This window comes from Lepidochelys olivacea, assembly GCF_965140295.1.
Source record: "Lepidochelys olivacea isolate rLepOli2 genome assembly, chromosome: 2".
NCBI lineage: Eukaryota > Metazoa > Chordata > Testudines > Cheloniidae > Lepidochelys > Lepidochelys olivacea.
Window position 1 is genome coordinate 45,393,734 of NC_140412.1, and position 24,841 is coordinate 45,418,574.

Sequence of the window (24,841 nt, forward strand, 5' to 3'; positions counted from 1 at the left end):
CCAAAAAAGTATGTCACATATACCTAATTTATTCTTTGGGGAGCTCATGCTGTGGATTCCCATTAGTCTTTCTTTTCTTGAGTAGAAACTCAAAAGCTCCCTTATCTAGAATTCTCCCTGTTCCCCACTTGGAAAGGCAGGGAAAGTGGGAAAATGAGAGAAATACTGCAAGGTGGTAGAGATGTTACAGATGAGAGAATAATAAAGAAGCTGTGTTAGCAAGAGGAAAGCTAGGTAGTGCTAGGTAACAAAATCATTCTCTGTTCTGATGGGCTCTCCTGACATTGCCAGCCCATAACTTCTCCTTCCCCCTCCAACTTCTTATAAAGAAATTAGCACTTCTCTTTACTTTCCCCGACCCCCTCCCTTTGCTGCCACTCAAGCCAACTTTCCTTTCCACTTGCCTGGAAGCAGCCGCGCTTCTGCTCTTTAATTGGAGAAGCAGTGCTGCTTCATAGGAGTAGTGCTGGGCGTCTGGCAGCTTGAGATGTGCTAAATTCCATCAAAATACCCACACGTAGCAGAGAAATCAGGCACTTCTTCTTCCCACTCCTACCTTGAAACCCGAATCCTTTCCCAGGTAACCAGTCCTTTAATTTTTCAATTTGTTTTAAAATATTTTTAAATGTAACCTGGTTCAGTTGAAGAAGGTAAGCTTTTCTGTGTAGATGAATGAGAGGATTTTCAGAACTGCTTCCCACCCGCTCCCCATCCCTTGCCATTTCCCAAGCAGACATGTCATTGTTATGAAATGTTATGTCTCTTTACAGGCTGACTAAAATTGAGTGACATAACTGGGTAGGATGTCCTGGAACTATTTCATGTGAGCTGAGGGCATTCTGAACCCCCACCCACATTTTTTGGTCTAAAAATTGCATTTTGGTGAAAATTGTCTTTTTGTGTGTTTCAGAATCTTACACAGTTTTAAAGTGTTTGAACGATCTCCTTTCTAATGCAAAAGCGCAAGCTGCTATTTCCACATTAGGGACAGGAATCTGATGCACATAGGTCTTGTTTTGACGTTAAGAGTTTTCATAAATATAACAACGGGCAGGGAGAAATATTGGCTAAGTTGAAAAATATTCAAAGCTGCTTGGAGAAAACAATTTTGCTGGAGCACTGGGCAAACTTTCTACAAGCAACACCCGTGTAAATTAATGTAAAGGCTCTATCCTGCTCCCACTGAAGTAAATTACTCAGTAAATGGAGTAAAATACTGGAGCATGATAGGTTGCTCTACTCACCACTCGACGGCACCACCTCCTGGCAGTTCTGGGGATTAGCTCCATCAGGCCAACGCTTCCTCCAGGGGTTACACCCGCTGCAGCTCCTCTCTTACACCAGGAATCACAGCATTCTCTAATTGGCTCAGCCCTCCAGCCAGATCAGTACTGTGGTTTCCCCTTCTGGGGGTGGGGAGGGGAGGGAGGCATAATCAAAGTTCCTGCTCTCCAGCAGTCTCAGGCAGTCTTCCACTTCACTGCCTCACGGTGCCACTCCCAGCATGGCTGGCAGAGGAACCGGGACCCACCCTTGACTCTGAATTCCAGCTCAGAGACACTCTACACAACACTGCTACCGAAGGCTGTGAGCTCAGGAGGCCCCGTCGCCAGAGGCGGTAGGGGTACCCTGCAGCTCCCAGCTGCCAAGGCCGAAGTCACGAAGGTCTCTGGAAGTCACGGCTTCTATGACTTCCACAACCTCCATGACAAAAATTGGAGACTTCACTACAGTCCGCTGTTGCATAGCGGAAACCACTAGCACAGAAGAGATGGACACGGTCAGTGCTAGCAGTTCCCATTGCAGAATTAGGGCCCCCAGTGCATAGATCAGAAAGGCACTTCTTGTGCTGTTTTGATCAACTAGATAAATATATACTTTGGTAATTTATTGAAATGCATCTTATGTAGCGGTTAGACCAGAAGATTCCTGTCTATCATTGAATATGCTTATGACATATATTCCTCCCCATATAACTGCCTTTGGAACTGCTTCGGTCTGTTGTGTCAATCTGTAGTTAGAACATGTGTTAGCCTGAAAAAAACATTATAGAAATGTGTAAGGAAAAATGCATTTTACTTGTGCAGATACAAAGTTTTTATACATTTTGTTTTTTTTTAAATTCACAGTACCAAAAATAATTAGATTTATGGACTAATCCCTGGCCAATTTTCATATTTTAAATGGAAATTATATGTACGTTTGAGACACTTCAAAGCAATTTTAAGATAAGTGAGGTCAGGAGGAGTTGACATTCATGCTAAATTCTGTTACAGCCACTGGATGGCATTGTAATTGGCATGGTTGCAGGACTGCAAAGGAGGTAAGAATTTGACCCATGTAACCTTACATTGATTAAATGAATAGTTTCTACAATTAGTAACATGAAGAATCATTCTGAGCTGAGACAGTTAGGTGGGATTTTCAAAAGCGCCCAGCCTTGGCCTAATTCTGTCCCGATTAAGTCAGTGGTAACATTCCCACTCGGTTCAACGGGAGAACAGTTAGACCAACACTGAACACATTTGAATCTCCCTCTTTAAACCCAGCTTCACACTCTAGTGCAGTGTCAAAGCCAAATTATAAAATCAAAACACTGGGCTCACCTGCAAGTGAGTGAAGTTACTCTCAGTGGGCCAGATCCTGGCTCATGCTAAGTTCCTCAAGTGGTGTCAAGGATACTTAAAGCTGCTCTAAAGAGACAGCTCAGGAGTCTCCCAGAGTGCAGGCAGCTGGAGAGTCAATGTGGCTGGTGACAGATTTCAGAGTGGTAGCTGTGTTAGTCTGTATCAGCAAAAAAACCAGGAGTACTTGTGTCACCTTCGAGACTAACAAATTTATTTGGGCATAAACTTTCATGGGTTAATAGTTTTTACTTTGTGTAATGACCCATCCACTCCCAGTCTTTATTCAAGCCTAATTTAATGGTGTCCAGTTTGCAAATTAATTCCTGAAGCAAATACTCACCAGCAACCACACACCACACAACAAAAACACTAACCCAGGAACCTATCCTTGCAACAAAGCCTGTTGCCAACTGTGTCCACATATCTATTCAGGGGACACCATCATAGGGCCTAATCACATCAGCCACACTATCAGAGGCTCGTTCACCTGCACATCCATCATATGCTAGCAGTGCCCCTCTGTCATGTACATTGGCCACACTGGACAGAATAAATGGACACAAATCAGAAGTCAAGAATTATAACATTCAAAAACCAGTCAGAGAACACTTCAATCTCTCTGGTCACTCGACTACAGACCTAAAAGTCGCAATATTACAACAAAAAACTTCAAAAACAGACTCCAACGAGAGACTGCTGAATTGGAATTAATTTGCAAACTGAACACCATTAAATTAGGCTTGAATAAAGACTGGGAGTGGATGTGTCATTACACAAAGTAAACCTATTTAGCCATGTTTATTTTTGCCCCTACTGTTCCTCACATGTTCTTGTCAACTGCTGGAAATAGCCCACCCTGATTATCATTACAAAAGGTTTTTTTTCTCTCCTGCTGGTAATAGCTCACCTTACCTGATCACTCTCATTACAGTGTGTATGGTAACACACATTGCTTCATGTTCTCTGTGTATATAAAATCTCCCTATTGTATTTTCCACTGCATGCTTCTGATGAAGTGAGCTGTAGCTCACGAAAGCTTATGCTCAAATAAATTTGGGAGTCTCTAAGGTACCACAAGTACTCCTTTTCTTTTTGCAGATACAGACTAACACGGCTGCTACTCTGAAACCTGTAGTTGGAGTCTGTTTTTGAAACTTTTTTGTTGGAGAATTGCAACTTTTAGGTTTGAAATTGAGTGACCAGGGAGGTTGAAGTGTTCTCCGACTGGTTTTTGAATGTTATAATTCTTGACTTCTGATTTGTGTCCATTTATTCTTTTGCGTAGAGGTTGTCTAGTTTTGCCAATGTACATGGCAGAGGGGCATTGCTGGCACATGATGGCATATATCACATTGGTAGATGTGCAGGTGAACGAGCCTCTTATGGTGTGGCTGATGTGATTAGGTCCTGTGATGGTGTCTCTTGAATAGATAGGTGGACAGAGTTGGCAACGGGCTTTGTCATTACACAAAGTAAGAACTATTTCCCCACGCTAATTTTTCCCCTACTGTTACTCACACCTTCTTGTCAACTGTTTGAAATAGGCCATCCTGATTATCACTACAGAAGTTTTTCTTCTCCTGCTGATAATAGCCCACCTTAATTGATTAGTCTTGTTGCAGTTGGTATGGCAACCCCCATTTTTTCATGTTCTCTGTGTGTATACATATATCTTCCTACTGTATTTTCCACTGCATGCATCCGATGAAGTGGGTTTTAGCCCACAAAAGCTTATGCCCAAATAAATTTGTTCATTTACAATGTGGCTGGTGGAGAGCTCTGTGCCACCCTCAGCCCTTCACCCAGCACAGGAGTCTGTTTAAGGCAGGCTGAGGCAAGGCTGGAACATGCTGCCCTCCAGCAAACTTTGGCAGGCATAACTTGGAGCAATCTCCAGGCTCCCTAATTTATGTTGGTGCTGAAATTGCCCCCAGCTAATCTCCTGGTACACTCAGGGCAGGGAGGCATGATCTGGCCCCTGGTGCTATTTTTTTCTGTTATTTATCCCATTAAATGAAAACTTCTCCATTAAGGCAGCATTAGTCAGATGGTTGGGCCGAGCACACTTTTATTTTAAATATAGTGATTTGTTTAATATTTTAAACATATTAAAAAGCTCCTATCCTGTGGTTCTATGCATTTTTACAATTACTTGTAAAACACAATCAGCAGAATGACTAGCCTATCTGAAATATGAAGCCCAGATCCACCTGAAGCCCAGATCCAAATATGAAGCCCAGATCCAATCCTATTCGCCAGCTTTCTTTCTCGCCCTCTCCCTCCACACTGAGCAAAGATAAGGGCCTCACAGCATGCCTAATGGAAAGGTTTGTGGCTACTTCAGACCAGCATGTGGTGCAAATTCTAGATTCAAGGGCTGATCACAAAAGATGCACTTCCTGGCAGCTCAGTCATTTCAGCTGATCCAAAAAGTGACAGTATCATATGGGGAGGAAAAGGTAGTTTTTCACATAGGGAAATCCAAAGCCATTCAGATCTTTATACAGAAGTTAACACATCCCCTTCCCCCGCAAAACTCAGACTCCACCTGGAAACGAAGAAGCAGCCCGAACAGACTACAGAGCACCCACAGAATGGGCTCTCATTGTCAAACACAAGTTAATGATTCACTGTGACTTCATTATCCAGCTGGTCTGAAGGTGTGGTCCCATGTACAGGCCTTAGCTGTTGTTAGCCCTATCTCAGAGGAAATGAATAAAGATGAAAATTTAGAGACACAAAACTGGGACTAGGACGAGGCTTCTAGAGAACAAGGGGGGCTTCTAGAAACATCAATCCATCACTTGACTTTAGAACAACAAAATCAATAGGTGTGATAGATTTGATGTCTGCTCTGCAACATGCATCTCCAGCATTTTCCAACAGGTGAAAAATCTGACGTAGGTATTTCTCAGGTGTCCAATAAAATTGTTTAAAAATCTGGTTTTGGAAGAATCTAAGGAGGTGTGAATTCGATATTTTCCAGACGCTTGTCCAGCTCTTTCCCCATTCTTCATCTGATATATCCATATGTAGTTCATTCTCTCAGCATCTCCAGGCAACATAATAAGCACAGCTGGCCTGGTTGGCTGCATGATTGACTGCACCACCTGATTGGTTGGAAGGGTCAGCAGACCAGCTTTTAAGCTCAGCATCACCAGTACCACTAATTTAGTGACTGCTCAAAGCATTCATCTATCCCTGTGATAATACCTGTCTCTTTTGTGGCCCCACTGTTTCCTCACTCCAGGTAAGCTGGTTCTGGCACTCCGCTCCAATTCCTGATCTCTCAGTTCAGTTCTGACCCTTAGCACTGGCATGTGGCCTCTTATCTGGTTCTGACCCTGAGCGCTGACTCCTGTATCCCTTGAAAATTCCAACCTTAGTGTCTGTACAGCTCCAATTTAGTGCCCAGAATAGAGCCCATATTTTCAAGATGCAAGCAGCACCCTTGAAAATTGCCTTTGTTTCCCAACTGCCCCAAACAGAGTGATCAAATTCCCTACCATCTAGCAGAGACTGTTTCCCTATTCATTTTTTTAATTGGTGCTGCATTTCAGGTCTAAAATTGATATTCAGTACCAGTCAATCTAATGGACTAACTGTCACCACTTCCCTGGGAGATAGCTGTTTCTCTGTTAGGGTTTCTGTGTTTCCCATCACCAAGGTGTCTGTAAGAATTGTAATATTATCTCTATTCTACAGTTCACAGAGAGAAGTGGAGGCACAGATAACTTAAGTGGCTTGCTCAGTGTCATACAGGAAGTCAGAAGCAGTACTTAAAATCAGACTCATGTCTTTTGGCTCCCAGTTCTGTGCTTTACCCATTAGATTTCCCCCTCCCTTTGGGGAAAGGGCATAGATCATAAACTGTAATTTCTATTATTCTATTACCTACCTTCTTATGCTGCTATCAGCCTCTGAGATTGATTCCACTTGATTAAAGTAAGCCAAAACATCTCTATTGGCTACACAGTCAGAAGCTATTGTTTATACTGAAAAATAAATCTAGTTTAGTGATGATGAATTCTCCTTACCACAGCCATGCAAGATCGGGACTGGCAGCCTTTGGGCAATCTGATTGATATGAATCATCAGTAAACATGTTTAATGAACATACCTGGTCTTTCGGCTGCTAACGCTTACAGCCATCTGGTTGAAAGGATTTTATTCTGTATCATCACAGGTTGAACGAATTTTATTCTGTATGCCAGGCAATGATGACTTTAAATAGGACGCCTGTATAACACTGCAGGCTAAATCTCTCTGGCTTAAGTCTTTCCCGTTTTACTGAAGCATGCATTGGAGCTATATACTGGCCAACAGTTCAGCACACCTGCAGACAATTACTGGTTTGTGTGACAAAAGAAACACCTGAGCAGAAAAGCAGAGGAGTTCGCAGTTCACAGTCAGGTGTCACTGTCCACAGAGCAGCTTGTACTCTGGCAAGCACCTGGCAAACCTAAAACCGCCAAAGAGCTTAGCTGGAGTTGATCACACGCCTTCTGTGCAATGGTTTGATAATATAGGATTTAAGCTCAGCAGCAATGGTGAGATACTACAGCCCTATGAAGACTCCACATGCTAAGCATAAGAAAATAGACAATTAATTTTACTACTGCATTTGGGACCTGATTCTGAGGTGCTGATAGTCTCCTGGGAAGTGCTGAAGTCTCATGAGTCCTAATGGAGGCAATGGAAGTGGAGGGTGCTCAGCACCTTGCAGGATCAGGGTCTAGGCTGAATAAGGATGTTCAAGAGTTTGCCTTTCCCTGACTCTTATACAGTAGTTCCTGTAAAAAGAAAAAGTAAGGCAGATTAGAAACACTAAAATGGTTATGTATTACTGTGAGTAGCTGAGCTTGTTAGTACTGAGGAGATCATAATGTGGTCCTGGAATAGGAATGAGTAGATTATATATTCATTTAATTAAACTGCTAGATATAAAATTTGTCAGTGAATAGAGACAGCACTGAAATCATCAAGGAGCGTTCTGTGGATTATTTAAAGTATATATTCTGAGTATGTGCCATTAGAGATTTACGCAGCACATGTATGGTGTTAGTTCAAAAGAGCAGACAATAGAGCCATTTGAAAAATGGTGACAGTTCTTCACAAATAATTTAATTGAAATTTTCAGCCAGCTATACACAAGCGTAGTTTACAAAAAGAGGTAGAGTGTCTTTCCACAGCATCAGATAGACTATTGTATGGAATGCTTAATATATTAGAACAGGCATGATGTTCTAATGTGGTACATAGTTGACCACACCAGAGAGGGTCTCAGGGAAAGATTTAGGAGGAGATGAGAAGAGGTTCATAGGTTGGTGAGCAACTGTTGCATTTTGGGAGTTTGTGTCCTCTGCCTAATTGGAGAGGTCTGATCTGAGTAGAGGACTCAAAGCCTACAGGTTCTGTACTCTAATATGGACTTGGATTTCTACCACAGCTGTGGATTTGGTAAAGTCTGAACCTCTTCGCCTCAGTTTTCCCAGTTGTAAAATGGGTATAATAGGACCTTATTTTTCCTGCCTGACATTTGGGTTCTAAGAATTAATTAGCAATTGGGCCACATATTCCTTTCCGCCACACACTGCAGAGGAGAGGAATATTCATCAGAACCCCTCAGACATGTGGAAATGTTAGACCAGTCGCTCAGCTTCATACTCCCAACTGCTCAGATACTACAGTAATGCAGGCCATATAAGAGTGTTGGTAGATTTCAGATGCCACCAAAGCTATATCCTCTGAAATTCATGGAGTAGAAACTCTGTACCTTTTGGAGGATCAAAGCAGGCCTGCTTTTCTACATGTTTCTCTGACTTGCCTGAGGATTTTCAGGTGGAAATCTGATCAGAAGCTACTCCTATGAACAGCAATAACTGCCTTTGCAATTTTATCCCTTTCCAAGTATGGAATTGGGGGTGGAGACTCAGAAGGCATAATTTTTGGAAGGGTAGACTTTGGGAGAGCCATTGAGAAGATGGGGACTGGGTGGAACTGAATGAAGGAGAGGGCAGTCTCATGAAATGTCCAAGGATCTAGGAAGGTGGCTATTAAATTTCCCCACTGATCAGCTTCCCTTGAAAGCTTGCAACCCAACCTCATTTGCTCTGAGAACAGAACTAAGCAGAATGTACTGGGTTTTAGACTTCTTTTGTGTGACCCAATGTTTGTAAAGAGATTGGACCAGAAGAACAGGAATTGGATGAACTTTCCATTTCCTTCATTTCAAACCCACTCAAACATCCTGGGTTCAAAAGGTTGATTCACACTTGCACATTGTGGGGCAACCATTTCACTTAAAAGAAACTGGAAAAGGGGCAAAAAGAGAGAATTCAGTGAAAAAACATGGTAGAAAGGGAAGAGATACCAGGAACAGTGATAAACAAATACAGATAAACTAAAAATTCAGACCCTTAAGAATAGTGGATTCTATGGATTTCAATGTATGGCTTACTTTGCGGGCTTGGGAAATACATCTATCAGCTACAGACAGTTACCTTAAAACTGATCTGCATCCAGGTAGATGGTTTATAGGCTGTCAGGCCACACTGCTGGTTTAGATTTGAGGAATTACTCTGGGAGAACAAGGCAGGTTCTATTTTTGACATTTCAGCAATGAGACCACTTGTACATTATGACCCAATTTGATTTACTGTAAGAAAATAAGAGTGCTGTAATTTGTAAAAGACATTTATTACATGAGTTAAAAAAAATGGTTAGCGTCTCTGTCCATCCCCATCTGGTTTTATTTTAATCTCACTCTAGTCACATATGAAATTTTGCTTAGCTGTCTTCATTTTCTTAGTCAATCTTGATTAATGGCCTTCAAAGTAAAAATAATTGGCCAGCATCAGGCTGGTTTTATAACTCTTGTTCACAAAGAATGTGAAAGGCTGGAAAATGAGCCTAAACAGAAGGAATGCATTACGTTAGCCTTTGAGAAAGAGCAGTCCTCCATTTGTGTTTCACTGTGTATTTTTATAACAGGCGCCTCTTTGACCGTCCGTGATATTGCAGATATGCAGTGCCAAAAGCGTATGTATACTTCATCAAACTGACCATGTCACCTCGGAATCTCCAAACAACCACATATGTTAAGGCAGTTCTGAGCAGAGTAAACAACAATGGACTGAAGAGCTTAATAATGTAAATGATTAAGGTGGCTCTGGGTGTGAGACCTAGAGTTTAAAATCGGTTGTGGGACTAAGTGTCTGAGCAGTTGAAAGGATATTTTTGTTTAAGTGGGCTCTAATTATTGTTTTACTCTTGCTTTTAAATTTAAGGGCAGTTGCAGTGCATTTTGGGCAATTGGGATCCCACTTGAATATAGTAAATTAAAGTCATATGTTGACTTCAGCAGGGATATATGTAGCCATGTGGGTTACTTCCTTTATTTCCTTCCAAGGAACCCAGTTCTGGCAGATCCAGTCAACCAATCTGGTTATAAGTTAATCTATTAAATTGCTTGCGCTGATTATAAGTTTAATATTTTAAATTGTTTCATGTTATACACAATAGACTAATTTGTTCAGTTTGAAAAAAAATTTCTAGAAAATCACAGGTAGCTTTTAAATATAAGCTTATTTCTGAAAAACTTCTAAAGGAGTTAGTAGCAGAACAGAGCCTATACTCCCAGGGGCTAATTGTTAGAGCATGGTCCCTTATGGAGTTCTGCTGGCTTAACAAGCTGTTCTGTAGCTTCAAGAACAGCATACGTGTTGATAACACTGCATGGATTATCAGGGAAAACTATGTGATTAGTGTTCCTGTTTGGCTAATAATAGCATGCATCCTAATATTTCTGTCACCCTACTCTCTCTCTCCCTCTTTACCCCAGTTCACTTGTTATGTCTTGTGTTTTAGAATGTAAACTCTTTAGGTCAGGGAGAGAAAGTGGTTAGGATGCTAGTCTGGGACCTGGGTTCAATTCCCTGCTCCACTACAGGCCTCTTGTGCAACCTTGGGCAAGTCATCTAGTGCCTCAGTTCTCCATCTGTAAAATAGGGATAAACTGTCCTACTTCACAAGGATGTGGAGCAGATAAATACACTTAAATGTGTGAGGTGTTCAGATACTATAGTAAGTACGTAAAATAGATAGACTGTCATTTATTCTGTTCAGCACCTACCACAATGGGGTCTGGTTGGCCACTAGACACTACCGCAATATACGTCTTTAATAATCACAGTGTCATTGGAAAGAGGAACTAACCATGCACATTAGCTCTGAGTGTACTCGTAGGCTATGCTGCCTCTTCTTGGTTTAAGGGAAGAAATGAAGGGAGCTGAGGCGTTAAAACAACTGAACAACTGATTCATCTGCATAGTTTGTTTAAAACTCTAACATTTTCTGAGCTGGTATATGGTACATGATATTTTGGTATGAATGGGCAGCAAATCTGTAAGAATCAGACCCTCCCTCATCTCTTTCGTAGTTAGTGACTTCAATTTGTCTCATTTTTCCATGCTAATTGGCATATTTTCTTTTTCTGAAGATTGATTTTTTTCAGTTCAAAGCAGCATTCAGAGGAAAAGGAAAGCAGAAACTTGAGACATTTTGAACCCATTTACATACTTCCATGATTCGGTGATTCTAAAGGATTAGCCCACTTTTTCAGAAAGAATAAGACACATTCCCATTTACTTACCTAAAACTGTTATAAATATTTTCATCCAACATGACTTTATCCCTGGTTTTCCTTCTGTGCTCCCTTCTTTAGATAGCTATAGGAAACTGGCAGTGCTTAATTTTTGCCAGGGCTTGACAAGGCTGAGCCCTGGCACCTCTGGGCTTGGCAGTTCATAGCCCCGGCACCTCTCGACTTGCTGCATCAGTTATGAAAGTAAAAAAATTGCTTGAGCCCTTACACTTAATTGCTTGAGCACTGGCACCTCTTTCTTTACAAACTAAGCACTGGAAACTGGCACTTCTGTCCCCATGTAATATATACCATAGGTACATGGTAGATATACTGTATGACTTGCATGGGATTTGTTATTTATTGCACAGAGCACAACATATGCATTTAGTATGCTGCTTTTTTTCTTTTGCCACAAGAACTTTAAGAATTACTCCATGCCTAAAGATTTCAGTTCTCCTGTGCTGATATACTTGCTTATACACAGGCAATGGATTTTATGTAAACACTGTAATATTTCCAAACAGACTGTGACATGCAGTCATTCCTAGTTCATATAAGGTTCAGAAATGCAGTGTAATTTATATTAGTAGTAAATCATTCACCTCATTCAGTTTAAAATGCTATCATCTCAGCTTGCAGTGTTGTCAATATAAAATGTCATAACATGATGCTCAGTTTGAACATGGAAATGGATATTAATCTCAAAATGCTTCTGTTTATTGCTAAGGCTGAATTGTACCATGTGAAACAGCATTAGTTTGTCTGGAAAGATTTAGAATTGCACACCATCTTTATATATGGAAAACATTTTGTTACATACAGCATACTAATAACTGTTGAACTGAAGTGTTTTTCCAGCCCCAGTGGTATAATGGGAATTATACTTCAAACTGCATAATGTTTTGGGAAGGGAACATAGGCTTAGCAAAGAACATCATCATTTTGCTACAATGATAACGTACCTATTTACATAATGATAATGTACATATTTACTGCCAAGCATGTTTGTTCTGCATTAGTGTTCATAGGATCGCAGGGAGAATTACAAAATGGAAACTTCGGGTTGTGTCTGGTGGCTGTTGTTTTACAGGGAAGTGAAGAATGGATAATGTGTGATTTGGTGTTAAAACAAACAAAAAAGAGTAACACTATGAGTTAGGTTCACGTTGTATACAAGATAAAATCGACACATGCCCATTTGTTACCCTTTCTTCTTTTTATTTTTTTTTCCAAGGGACCTTGTCAGTTAAGTAAGCGAAAATCCTTTGTGAGATTCTTGGCAGCGGGCGTCATAAAGATGCTAAAAGTCTATGTTAGCTGCATACGCTCGCTTTGAACACATTCTCAAGTAATGCCACTGTTGGAATCATTTCATCTGAGAGATGAAAAAAAAAATCTACATTTTTGGTTACGTTTCAAAAACTCTAAATCTTTATATACATCTAAAGAATCAGGAAATCTTACTCCTGGAGGAGAAAAAAAAGTTAGGAGATGCTATTTTGTGAGCTGTTGTATGTTTTCTGAACTTTTTGTAATAGAAAGAAATCTCTTAAGAGCCCTTTTCCTCACTCTTCTAACAAAGGCATGTCCCAGTTTATTAAAAAATCATACACAACAATGCTGCCTGCCAGGTTTTATACTCCTAATGAAAATTTGGTCCAGAGCACAAAAAATATCTGGAAAAATGCCTGAAATTTCCCTGTCGCAGATGTTTCAACAGAAGGTGCTTGCATGCCATTCGTTAATACAATGCCATACGGGACTCGGTATGACCACCGCAATAACCAGTAAGTAACACACGCGGTGTGCGCATCACTGCGCCAGATTTTCCGTCTGTTGTGTGGGACTTGTATCCTGTGGATTGAGACGTACCTTGATGAAACTGTATTGTCATTGAATGATAATATTTGTGGATCGCTCTGCTAGAAAACATCCTATCAAGAATGTGGGAGGTCTGTTTAAAGAGTCAGTGCAGCTCATTGGCATTGCAGTCAGTTAGAAGGGATGTGAATGCAAGCACTGAATGCCCCCCTTTTTTAGCCTATCTTCAGATGCCAATGTGCAGGAGCAGCACTGCAGATATTAAAGTACTTTCTCAGTGAGAGCTGCTGTTGAATTTTAATCTCAGATACTATGTAATTAAAAGACCACGTGAAATACAATAATTATCAATGCACTGAAAAGAATTACACAGGCATAACAGTCTCCTGTGATGATTATTTTTATTCTATTAGTTTCAAAGGGCAAAGGACTAAAAGGAAACAAACAAAAAAAAAATCCTGAAATACATTTTACTGTGTCAGCTGGAGTTTTGCGGATATTAAGAAAGGCAGCAAAGAAATCTAAATTGCTGATTACAAACCTATCCCTTGTGCATCCAGATTAATTTTACCACCCTGATATCAAGAAAGGTGTTTTTGGGGTATACTCTCTTTGATTTGTTTATATGTAGGGGAGGTTATGCATGCTGTTAACATTAGCACAAATGGGTGCTACACACACAAATCACTATGTATTGTGATGAGAATATACCTGAGTGGTTCTTGTAGAACACACTAGAAAATTATCTTGCAAGAGCTGGATCTACTTATGACAAGTGTGTTTTAGAAGGTTTCATTATTTCACATATGCATCCCCTGCCACTCTGTTATAATTTTTCTGGACAGAAAGGCGTTCCTGATATCCCTTCTATGCCAATATTTTTAATGTAAAAGAGCTGAAGGAGCCTGTGATCAGATCCAGATTAGGTTTACGTTGGGTTGGCGTCAAGGCTGAATAACAATTACGATTCAACAGCACCAAGTCTTGTGAGTTGTTTGTGGTCAGATTAGATTATCATAATAGTCCTTTCTAGCCTTAAAATCTATGAATCGGTGAGAGTTCAGTCACATCTGAAATGGATTTGGAAAATAGAACGCTTCTAATTTAGGATTTGACACAGAATCAGAATCATAGAAACAAGTTCAGCTCCTGAACTGTGAATCCAGATTCAAAGGGTTCTCTTTCAAGGTTCTGGTTTTTAGCCCTTCTATAAATTAATGTCTGCAAATGTATGATCTTGTGTTTTTCTACTCTTTTTATTTGCAATGCTACACCTTGCTAAGATAAAACTAGAGATAGATGTGTTTCTACCAGTAGTTAAACACAATAACAAAGGAGCTGGATTCAGATATACAAGAAAAATAGAAATCAGTGTGATATGATAAAAAAAAAACTACACAACTTTACCTGGCTATTAATTAAAGGAGATAGAAGCTCACCCTTTTGTACAGAGATACCTCTGCCTTTTATAAATGGAACCTTCCAGCAATTATTCAGTCCTCAGGCCTTTAAAGCAGGCATTCTCCAAAGGGATGTAGAGTAAATAATGGAAACACAGGCCATCATGTCCCATCTTTAATTCTGCTATCCTCAAGTGGACAACAAAACCTAATCAAGTTGGAAGCAAATATCAATTTCCATCTGACCCTTCAAACAGTTTTACCTACCATCAGTCCAACTCCCTGGTCTAGAACTGTTTCCCAAAGAATACAGAGAAGCATCCTATGGAGTTACTGTGGCTGATTCCTAATGTCACATGTATAATTTCTTTTAGGCAGGGGTTTTAGCCACCATGGAACAGGTTTTCAGAGAATTTATGCATGCAAAAATGTATACACGTTCCTATGACCATGCATGCAAATTGGGTAATTGCCCGTGCAAATCTAGCTTCATGGACAGCTAGCCAATTTCCCTGTCCAACCCAGTACACCATTGACACTGTACATCTAAATTATCTGAAAACTGGGCCCCAATAAAATTGCTAATAAAATAGAATAGTACAAAGGAAAACATTGCAATTATCTAACTTTTCCTTTTATTTGAGAAGAAATCAATATTACTAGAATGGATTAACTGCACTAAAATGTGTCTGACTGTAAATTCATTACTACACATTTTGCCAGGACACAGAACTGATTAACTGAATTTGCAAACAAAACAGTCATTTTCCTGCATGGTAATAAACTTTTTTCTGGAAGTTAGGGCTAATGGTTATTCTAGTTCTGTATTGGGGTGGGGGAGGGGAAGGAAAGAAAAAAGAATAGAAAATATCTTTATTAATGCCCACTGGGCTGAATTATGCTGAGAGGGTTGTATTATCAGCTAAGTGTCTCAGAAGAGAGGTATGCTGTTTTTTCTCTAAGAATTTATTTATTTTTAATTTGTTTGCTTCTTGTAGGATTTCTTTTTGCTTTTCTAAGCACACACCTGCTCTGTTTTCTCACTAGTTTTGCCATTAGCAGTCAGGCTGCCTTTTTTATTGCCTCAGGAAGAGCATTGTTTTGCAGAGCCTTTTTAATCAACCTCAATAGCACTATAGAATCATGGAAATTAGAGATGGAAACGACCTATTAGATCATCTAGTGAGTCCCCCTGCAAATGCAGAATTATATCCCTACTCAAAGCAATGAAGCACAAGAGGGTTTCTATATTACAACCTTCCAGTACTATGTATAAGTAAGGTTTAAAGATGCTTATCTGGGGCAGATTCTACACCAGAATACATCTCATTTGTGTCAGTCTACATACACAAAGTAGTGATAGATCCGATAGTATAGAGCCAATACACCACCCACCTTCTGGCCCCAGGCATAGCGAGTGCTATAGTGGGAGAAAGTGGGCATGCCCAGAGTGCCCATGAACTCTGATGATCTTCAGCGGCCAGAATGACCCATGGGGACTGTGGTCTCAGGGCCATACTAAACTATCCTGAGGTGCAGACCAGCACAGTACTGGCCTAGGACTGAGGATCCACAAATGGCTCAGTTGCACCCTCCTTCTTTGCTGTGCTTAGCTGAGAAAGATTCTGGACTCGGTGCACCTGAGAATCTGACTCAGTGAAATGAGTGGACACCTACAAGTAAATGACACACACAAGTGCAGATAGACTAGGAATAGGCAAAATGATGCAAACAAAGTAAGAACTAACTTGGGACTTGGAATTGAACCAGACATGAATTTTTCAGAGGCTTAAAAAGTATGATTAGCTATAAAACAAAAACCAGCACCTGTATTTGCTGGTGGAAGCAGAAGGCAGAAACACTTGGGTGGGAAAATATAAATGAGATACTTTTGGCATGGTATTTCCAGCCTGGCTGAAAGCAGAAAGTACTGGAAATTGCATGAGAGAGCTTGACCTTGCAAGATTTCCAACATGATCTTTTCCAGAGCAAGATGTTAGGATAAGATACCAGGCCCCAGGCCTGGCTGTCCTGTCACACTGGTTGTAGATAACATTTCAGATTTATTTTTTCACCTTTCTCTTCCGTATTTGTCTCACTCCCCACGTGTCCATGGCCCTAGTTTGCATTTCTTTGCTTATTGTATGCAGTTTTGTAATGGTGATAATATGGCACTGCTCACTTTTTATAAGCCATTTTACAATTAAATAGAATGTGCTCCTCATTTTACCCCGGTATTTGTCTTTTTCTCAATGGGCTCCACAATGCCTGATATTTCTCTGTTACTTGTGTGCTGTGAATCTGTGCTGCTCTTTCTCATTTAGAATTAGATTTGCACAGATTTATTTTTTCATTCATTAACCCTGAGATTGCCATCAGATTAGCAAAGTCAGAGACCAGTCATGTTATGTAACTGTGAATGAATGAAACACAAATATTTACTACATGGCAGCCTTTTCCTCTAATATTCTGCTGCGCTGCAGGGTTCTCTTAAGCTGCCTTGGCATACCACAATTCATGCGGCGAAAGAGCATTTTGTATGTGAAATCTACTTTATATATTTTTCTAGTTAGCAGATTGTACATGACAACCATCAGCAGGATCATACAAAGCATCTTATCCATTTCTTCACTAGTGCAAGATTCTCCCTGTTAGAATATTCTGTAGTGTTTTGCACACTATTGCATGACTCAATCTATGAAGAGTCTTAGAAGTGGTTGTACAGATGTTTTGTGGACATTTTTGTCCATACGTCTGTGTGCCACACAAAGGGTCATGAGGGATTCTTAGACATTGGTATCTTGTCTTGGGTGTTTACTACGTAATGTTGTACCCCCAAAGTTTTCCTTTTTTAGAACTCTGCATATTAGCTCAGAACTCCCATCTGCAGGAATGTCTTGTGTTTTTTTTTTCTTCTTACAGGTGGGCAGAATTACTAACCTGACTCTAGCCAACCTAAACATCTGAAGCTGTTAGTCTTGGAAAACAGTTTTGAATGTGAAGGTTTTACTTCTCAAACTGAAATTCCTGGCAGGGAAAACTAAATAGCAGGGATAGCTAAAATAAAATTGGTCCTACCCTGTCAAGCCACCAAATGTACTCTGAATCCATATCATTGCTCTCTGCATGAAGGCTGTATATGGCAGCAATAACATCCTATCATTATGAGTTATTATAAAATGGACTTAAGGACATAAATGGAGCTTTCTGATTGGCTGGTAATTGTATCATAACAAGCTATGTCACCAATCTCCATTAAGTGCCTGAGTATGGCCTTCTTTCCTTTAGCTTTTTTATATATTTTCCATTCCATAACTCAAGTGCAGGACATTGTACTCCAGGCAGTACATATCTGGGAGCTGTGACATTTCTTATACAGCCCTAGACCCTTGGCCTATGGCTTCAGAGAACATTACGTGAGATGTTGCAGAAAACCCTTCGAAATGACAGCCTGGAGACTGCCTTATTACTGAAGTCATGGCATTAAAGATTGGTAACCAGGGGGGCAAATATAAGAGATGGATGTTAAGGGAAAAAAACATGTGAATATTTAACTCAGTTTATGTGTGTATGTACTGTAGAAATAGTTACTTGTTCCAAGGGTAAGAAAAGTAAAATATTGTCCAAGAGAAAATATATTTCCTGAGATTGTGAGGACAGTATGTAGTATTAAATGTATTATAATTTGCTTGGTACCCATTTAAAAAGATGATATTGCTTAAAGAGACCATCAATACTTTATTTATCTTCCAGTTCTGTTCCTGCAGGAAGGCCCGGAGCTCCTCTTTTTGTTTGGCTGGGATGATCTTTGGGATGGGTGAAGCGGCTCTTTTTTTGCCCCCTGGTGTTCCATTCCTTGCTTTATTGTCCCCACGGTATTCCACATATTCTCTCCCCATCTCCTGTACCCTTCTTTCTCTACCCTCCAAAAAGGCCAACTCCCTTTGCATTTTCTCTTTCTCACCCACGACTCCAATCTTTCTCTCACCTTCCCATGAAAATTCTCAGGGAAGGAATGCTCCAAAAGCTGCATAGAAGAGTCATTCAATGACAGAATGGGCCAGCCACACCAAGACCTCAGTAGAGACAATGTGGTTGTTCCCTACTGACCCGGGTTCTGGATTGTTGGAGGGAGGACAGAAGCACCTTTCATGCTTGCGCTGCCTTCCACTGAAGTCAGCGTTCTGAGACGGGGCTCATACAGTATAGGTGGATGGCATTCTAAAGACATTATTCTAGGGTTCAAATCCAGGAGTGCTCTTCATCTCTATGGCAGTTTTTCCCAACCTAGTAACTTGAAAATGTCCATGCCTCGTGTCCCAATGTTAGACATTTGACCACTGCCCAAAGACGTGGGCTGTTGCCCTGTGTTTAAGTTGCTAATAGGTTATATAATTAGTTTTGAGACAAACCACTCTTCCCTCCCCCCCCCACATATGTATATATAACAAATTCTAGTATATGTTGGTATAACTCCCGTCACTTGAAGTTGTGCCTGTTTACGCTGAGATAAATTTAAGATGTGTGTGCGTTTGTATAAATATACTTCATACCTCCAGAAAGATAGCAGCAGATATAGTATATGTGTGTAATATATAATGTGCCTTGTCTATAGATAATATAGTATACTGATTGTATGTATATACTATTCGTTGGATGGCCGTCTGGAAAATCTGTTTTCTAAGGGGAAAGAAGCTCTATGAGGAATAGTTTCAGGCAATAGCAAGAGCCAGCTATTAGTTTGTATAGGGGTTGGTGTAACACCATTGGCAAATGTAAAAACCCTAAACTTTAGCAAAAGTTTAGTGCTGTTGATGCGGTTCATGATTTGTCAGTGATAATTGTGTTAGTTGCCATCATTCTGGGAAGGTTACTCAGTCATTAAGGGAAGTGCATTTTGCATACAGCACTTGGAGAGGCTGGACTTTGCAGTCATTTCAATGGGAATGTTCACCTCGCGTATAGCACTACTTTTGTTGAGCTGCAGATACAGGGATAGGGCACGGTCACCTGAAAAACATAAAACCAAATAGCTGTTGGAAATTCCAGGTCAAAGAGCCAAAGATATCTGTAGACACTGGCATGCCCTTATATGCATGTCAGGTCTCACCCATCATTGGAAGTACAATTGTTTCCCATAACATGATGTCATTAGCTTCCCTCAGTGGCTCCATGCATGTGTCCCCTCCAGTGGGCAGGGATTATCATCTGCTAATCACTATGCACACAGAACTGAAGAAGACACAAAGAAGTATGATCCGTGCCCTGTGGGGAGTGTGTCATTGGTGCAGAGGGGGATTTACTGCTGCTCATACCATTGGTAGCTACTGATGTGCATTGGATCATAAGTTATAATGTTTGCCAATGGCAGCATGCCATGTAGTGGCCACTCCCCACCTCTTTTCTTCTCTAGTAGACCTTTTTATCACCAAGCGACTTTGAAGTGTGAGTGCTGTGGACGGCTGGTGATGGCTTTGTATTGCCAGGGCGTGATGCCACAGAGCTGCCTTTTCCCTCTGCATGGCCTCCAATTGCCTTTTTCCGCATGATTATCGCCCATCTGCTGCCCTCTGTGCCATGTATGGGAAGGGAGCATATGGTCCAGAAAGTTGGAACACAGGAAAGCAAGTAGTTCAGAAAGAGGAGGAAAGAAAGCCATGTGTCCAGAAGAGGGATTCACAGGCTATCGTAAGTGGAAGATTTAATGAATAGCTCTATAGCTGGGAAGCCCCCTAACACCAAGGACACATAAAGAGCAACTATGAATAAACAAAGCCAGAGTCAAGAAAAGGAACTTTTGGTAGCAGAGCCAGCTTTGCCCTTGCAAAGCCTGGTGAGTAGAAATGTCCTGTATGTAACAATTTCACAGTAAGACAGTGTCATAGACTGACTAGCCCTTCAAGCAAGCTTGGTTCCACCTTGCCTGTGACCTGGCAACCCAGTAATTAGTGGCTGCATCTGAAGGTGTTAGGGAGATTTAATTATAATGACTGACCCCAGCTGTGTGGAAGGAGTTAGAAGGACTATACAAACAAAGATAAGAACTCAGAGTCACAGAGGATCTAGTGTGTGCTATTGGAGACATCCAGTGCCACCTGAAGAGCTGGGACTGAGCTCCTGGGTGAAGCAGTTGGGTAAGTCTTCAAGGAACAGCGGTGCTGGGAAACTCCATGGCTCTAAAGGGAAAAGAACTGGAGGAATAGCTGGAGAGGCTGAGATTTTAGGTTTGGCTTGTGCAACTGCAGACAGACCTCAGGAAGGAGGAACTGTTTGCCTGGTATGTTTGTATGGACAGGAGACGGGGAAAAGAAAGATGGGTTGGACTGGCAAAGCACCTGCACCACAGAAAACGTAAACAGTTGATTGTCTACCCTTCTCCCAGTCATGGGATGTGATCAGCTTGGGTAGGTTTTAATCTGTTTAGTTTGGGTACTGGCAGCATGGGCTGGACACCTGACTAATTACCCAGGTAATTACTGAGTGGATTTGTACAGCCCACAATGCTGTGGCATCCCTGCTCTAGTATCTGAGCTAGCTAGATTGAATATGTCTGCAATCACCCCCCCACCCCGCCCCAACTGTAGTATAGATCAACATACCCTTAGATTATAAACTCTTTGGGATGGGAGCCAAGTCTGTTTGTCCAAAGCCTACCACAACAGGGGCCTAAACGTGTGGAACCACTCTAATATAATATTAAATAACCAATCTAGTGACATATGACTAATGCTGTCTTCACCTGTATTACCTATATGAGGGAAAGGATAACTCCAGTTCTTCAGTCCTTTCATTGCTACTTTAATGGAGGAATAGTTGTGATACCAGTTGTTCATTTCCGCAAAAATAACCCTATATTTATCTTACCTTCCTATTCTGTATAGTCAGAAATCATGAATGAGATATCTACCAAAATCCCCATTACCCATAGACATCCTGCCACTGTTTGGAAAGCGTGTTGGTGTTCTAAGTATAGTAAAACACCAGCAAAGCAGTGATGATCTTCAACCAGTCATGGTTTTCAGCTGGTGCAGTTTGTGAAACTATATCACTTTCATTTGTAACTGTCAGCGTCATGCAGTTCCCTTCCAATGAGAAATGAAAGTTTATGCATTGAAATCTGCTGATGTTAGACACTGATTCAATGAATGCTTCCAAAGTTCCTCCTGCCTCTCGTAGGAATAACGTATGCAACTGACTTTTGTCCTCCAGAGAGGGATTTCACCGAGTGTTTTGTTTGTTTTTTTCCTCCAAGAATAGGCAAAGGGCGCCTCGTTGCTGGCATGTCTAAAATGTGTAAATAAAGGTGTAGAACAGAGGTGTCTGAAAAACAACATGTACTAGTGTACTTCGTTCCTAAGTGACTTCCTTTTTTTGGCAACTACAACAACTGAAGTTCTGATCCAGTGAGATGCTGAGCTCTTTCAGCTTCTGTTAGCTTTGGTGGGAATTTAGGCACTCGGCACCTTGCAGGATCAAGCCCTTATTCTTCGAACAAAAAGATGCATAAAGGGGCACTTTGAGCTTTTATTGAATTGGAGCCCAGGCACCAAGGGCAGGGATCTATTGAAAAGGAAATGACTTAATGTTAGGAACAAACATAGGTGGAGACAGAAGCTTAAATTAATTTGTTTTATTTGAAAGCATCCAGTTAAAATGTGGTGGTCATATTTTAACTGTTCATGTCAGCACAGCTAGAGTTACATGTATTATTGATCAATACCTAGTACTTAGGAGACTTCAGGTGCTCAGGTTGTCGGCACCTCCCAGGATTTTGGGTTTTCACACCCAACTGACCGACGCTGCAGACACCAAAAAAAAAACCTGCAGATGTTAATTGAACCCACAGTTATCTACACCTGCAAGACTGTGTAACAAAGGCCAGGATCAAATGTTGGTGTTAGTGATTAGACCTGGTTGGAACACTGTCAAAGAAATAAAATTTTGCCAAAGTATGCTGTTTCAGAAAGACAAAACATTTCATGAAGATGCACTGATTTTGATTACATTTTTATCGTGAAGGTTTTTTGAGAGTCAGTCAGACTGTCTGTGCCTGGCCAAGAGGGTAGGGCACTGGCCTGGGATGTGGGAGGCTAAGGTGCAAGTCCCTGAGTCGGAGTGATCTGGGCTGAAGAATTCTGCTGTGAATTAGGCTGCACAGGCAAATGCTCTAACCACGACCCTGCTCCAAAAACAGACTCTTTGACACAACTCCATTTTTGCAAAAAGGTTCAGTGTGGAATAAAAACACATTTTGAAACCTCCGTGGTTTCCACAAAATAGAATTGTCACCCTCCAATCTGCTCTGTTAGTAATTTGACCTGAGAGGAACTCAGTGGGGTATCTAGAAATAAAGCTCAGTCTCCCCATCTACCAGTCTTGAGAATTAACTTGCAAGCCTTCCTCTGTGGTCAGTGATACAATTCAAAAAAAGAATTAATAGGCTCTTTCCCCTCCTGCAGTTGCTAGAAAGTTGGTGAGATATCTGAATTTCCATGCAAAGAGCCTCTTGGCTCCTTCGGTTAAAAGGAAGGAAAATGCATGGGACTCCTTGGAGAGCTAACACCCTGGCCCTGTGAACATGAAGATGATTATTTTCCTCTAGAAGCCTTTTTCACATGTGATAAGCTTGGCATGTTGCCTTGGTTAAGTGTCAAGCCCTGCATGTTTTTGGTTTTGCCCTGGTGGTCTTGAAGAGTTACTGGAATACTTGTTGGACCTGTTTTATATCAGTGTGCGAGCTGATAGTGACATTGAGAAGAAACAGGTAGAGAAGTAGAAGGGGGATCTGGATTCTCTCTTGTTTAATTCTGATAGCAGTCTCCCAGTCTGCCCGGGCGGCCCTAAAGCCTCCCTCAGTCTTTCTTTGGCTCCTTTACTGTGCTCTTTGCATTATTATAGTGTAATCTCATCTTGCTTTCCCCCCCCTCTTGATCCCAAGGGAGGGTTGTCAAAACCCCTTATCTATTGATGAATGAAAGGAATTTCTGTCTTTGCTGCCTGGAACTGGTTAATGCAATTCCGGACACTATAGATGGGTCACTGAGTCAAGCGAGCACTGAAAGTTTAAATACATAGAAAAGATTGGTTTCAGAGTAGCAGCCGTGTTAGTCTGTATTCGCAAAAAGAAAAGGAGGACTTGTGGCACCTTAGAGACTAACCAATTTATTAGAGCATAAGCTTTCGTGAGCTACAGCTCACTTCCTCAGATGCATATCGTGGAAACTGCAGCAGGCTTTATATATACACAGAGAATATGAAACAATACCTATTCCCACCCCACTGTCCTGCTGGTAATAGCTTATCTAAAGTGATTTCCAGCACAAATCCAGGTTTTCTCACCCTCCACCCCCCCACACAAAAGATTGTATTTAGTGTGAGTGTGCTGGCGTCTCCCCCTTTTCACTTCCATGGTGGAAAATATGTGAAGTCTGAAGGCAGCTGAGAACAGTTCCTACTGTTGAATAAAATGTGACAGAGTTTTGCACCTTAAATGTTGGCAGTGCATATTGTCTGTCAGAGATGCCTTTGACATGTGCCACAATGGGCATTTTCAGTATACTGTTGGAAAAAATCTCTCATTGCTCTTCATTAGAACTTGATGGCATTGACACCTCTGTGCATCTGATTTGAGAAGCCTTATTTATGTCCAAATCCTGCTTAAATTAAACAAGAGAATGGGAGTTTTCCCAGGAATAAGGGATGACTAAGAGATTAATGTTTTTTGCCCTTTAAGGCCCAATCCCTCAAGATACTGAGCATGTCCTGTGAGCTGCCTAAAACCGTCAAAATCTATTGAAATTAAAGGTAGTTGAAGATAGCTTGGCACCTGGCAAGACCAGGAGCAGGAAACTTTCAAAAAGCTCAGGTCCCAGAAAGCACCTATTTCACCTTCAGAATTTTACTGCAGCTTTCCTGCTAACTAGAAATCTCCTCCTGCACCAATGAGATCAATGGGATTTTTTTTGTCATTGACTTCAGTGAATGCAGGATCAAATTCTGTCTGTTTAGTCACCTGTTGCATTTTCTCCCTATTTTGGATTGTGAACATTCCTTAGGGTAGGGACTGTCTTTGTTTTATTCACTTGTACAGCACCTCACATAGTATGCCCTAATTCTTGAGAATGCTAGGCAGTATTGCAATATAAATGATTATTGCATTGTGTGTCTATTTAACACACACTCTCATGTGAACACATAGAGTCATGTGGCAGTATGGATACTGCCACACAAATACATGTGTTAGCCCAAGCACCAGCCCCTTCACAGCACTTGTGTGAACAAAACCTTGCTTGCCCAAATATTCATGAACAGCAAATAAAAGGGGATCATGAGTACCACTGAATAGA

At 41.0% G+C, this 24,841-nt stretch overlaps 1 protein-coding gene across 1 annotated transcript in view; it reads left to right on the plus strand.

The window, feature by feature from the left end:
- Positions 1 to 531: 531 nt before the first annotated feature.
- The window catches only part of LOC311515878 (uncharacterized protein), a gene marked incomplete at its 3' end in the record, with an annotated part of 232,334 nt that continues 208,024 nt past the window's right edge, over positions 532 to 24,841 (plus strand). Inside the window, exon 1 of the mRNA XM_084619327.1 lies at positions 532 to 580. The remainder of the gene's footprint in view (positions 581 to 24,841) is intronic.